Raw genomic sequence first — 2562 nt, forward strand, 5'->3', positions numbered from 1 at the left:
GGCAGCAACACCAGCACCACCAGCACCGACCTCCCAGCCCAGCCCGGCCCGGCCCAGGAGGCGCTGGCAGCGGCAGGGGATAAAGCAATGTCCGCATTGCAAAGGGAGGAAGAGCAGCGGCTCCTTCTCATTAGAAAAGCCACTGCACTGGAGACAGGATTGCTTGACGGTGCCTGCTTTTCTCCCTCGGCGTGCAACGCGAACCAAAGCGGGCTCCTTTGCACTGCTGTGGCTCCTCATAAATGAATCCCGAATAACCTTGCCTCCTTTCTGCTTGCTGCATCCTCCCCGGCACCCGGGAGTCCCCAAGCTGTCTCTGCCCTGGTCAGTTGGTAGATGATGCATCAAGCACAATTCACTGCGGCTTTGAGCTCCCGCAGCTAGGCTGGGGCTTCAGTGCTGACACCACACAAACTTGTTTGTGTCCCTAAAGCCAGGCAAGCCGGGACCTGGAAGACACAGGCAACGCCTCTGGGCCATTTTAAAGAGCAACGTTTCTCATCCTGTGATGAAGAGCATCTTCTGCTCTGATGATATTTAAAAACTAGAGATCCACCTAACCCATGAGAAACTCTGTGCCAGCAAATTGTGCAATGATAGGAGCTCTGCAAAGGCATTTGTGGCACATTTATATCTCGCTTGATAGATAATATTTGAGGGGGGGGTGATAATATTGACAAATCTGTGAAATGGTTTAAAGTCCATCCATTTAACACGTGATTCTGCTGCCCCCACATCTCCTCTCTCGCACGCAGGCTGCGTACTCCCCGGATCTGAAGGCAAGGGATCTGCCCATAGGCCAGACGGTTTGCAAGGGAGCATTTCTAAGGCTGCTGTTCTGACTTCGGTGCTGAAGCAGCCTCGCTGTGCCTGTGCCCCCATGCAAATGGGGGATGGTCAGTGGATTTAAACAGCATTGGACCCACCGTGCTGTCGCCAGATCCTCGCCACACGGTTGTGCACAGGGGGGCTTGGAGGAGTGGGGCTTCACAGCACTGAAGGGGTGCAGAAGCCTGCATGAGGTCCCCAAATGCGGCCCCCACAACATCATGGAACCAGGCTGAGTTTAAATTAATGCACGCGTACGTGGGTGCGACGGCTGCTTACAGTATTACCCTGCAGATGTGTAGGATGAATTGTGTGACCGTTTCAACCCCACTGACTCTAGGAAATAGTGAGTAAGCAGCACATAAATGAAGTCTCTTAAGCCCTTAGTGCATACTCAAAACTTTGAAGTGGCCTACAGATTTCCAGGCAGTCCATAAAGGGTCCGTGACACATGCTTTTGTTTGCTGAATTTCAGTGGATGACATAGATCCTGCACTTGTCACAAGTAGCTGAGAATCTCTTTTCGGTCACATGGTGGTGACTGTACAATACCCGCACATTCACAGAAGTTTAAGGCTGGAAAGGACCTCATGAGATCATGGGGTCCAGCTCTCCGCCAGCCCCATCCAGATGTGTGCAATGTAATCCTGAGTGACCGCGAAGCCCGACCTAATAACAGGTGCTCGCAGACGTGTAATGGGTTTGCGGGGGGCTTCTTTTGCTTGCTGCAGAAACTGGGGAGCTGTGTTAACCGCTGTGTTCATGATGTTTAGCGAAAGCTTGTTCACAACTGTGAGCAGCAGATTTTCTTCTCTTTTAGACGTCCTGTATTTTTCCCCCAAGTTTCCCCCTCTACTTCACATGTGCTCATCTTTGGTTTCCACTCCAGTTTCCTCAGGCTGTCTTTTGTCCCCCCCGCACTCTTCTCAGCTTTGCCTTTTGCCCTTCTCAGGCCCCAGCTCCAAACTCATCCAAGTCCTCCCTCTCCTGCTTTGCTTTGCTCACCCCATTTATCTGCCTTCTGTTCCTTGATCCATACCCGGATCATTTTTAAAAGAGCAAGTGATTGGAGATGGGGGTTGCAAGACAAAATATTCTAGGAGCAGTGCCAGAAACAATCTCTTTTAAGCTGCATCTGCTATTCTGCTGTGTCATGGGAAGAGAGGGACCTAGTCACAAGAACCAAGGGACATTTGAGGGTTGGGGAAAGAAACAGTAGCCTGGCAGAACCACTTGCCACAGCTCTGAGACTGGTGTCTGATACAGCATCTGGGCCATAAGTGCCTCCAGCACTGGGTTTAGGATAGAAAGAGAAGGCACCACTCCCATTTTAGGCACTGCCAGTGAGAGCTGTGTACGATGACAGGAGCTGTGCAAGGAGTAGTGAAGCAGCAGCAGCAGCAGCAAATGACTCACGGCCTGGAAGACACATCACAGCTTTATCTCACCCTATCAAGCCAAAGCTCTTTAGGTTACAGCTAAGCAAAAAACAAAACACTGCATTTTGGTAAGAGGCTTTTTTCACAAAACTTGTTTTGAATTTTTGCATTTAGGGGTTGGACCGGAGAAGAAGAGATGCTGTCTCACATCAAAAAATGTTGCTTGCTATAAAATCTTTGCAATCTTGGCACCTTCCTCCTAAAGCTATTTCCTTCAGCTTGTTAAAAATATGAGGTTTATAAATGTCCTTCTGCTTCTTGTCCCCTCTCCAGTTTTGGGGGACAGAAGGAGCCC

This window comes from Alligator sinensis, unplaced genomic scaffold, assembly GCF_000455745.1.
Source record: "Alligator sinensis unplaced genomic scaffold, ASM45574v1 scaffold268_1, whole genome shotgun sequence".
NCBI classification, from domain to species: domain Eukaryota; kingdom Metazoa; phylum Chordata; order Crocodylia; family Alligatoridae; genus Alligator; species Alligator sinensis.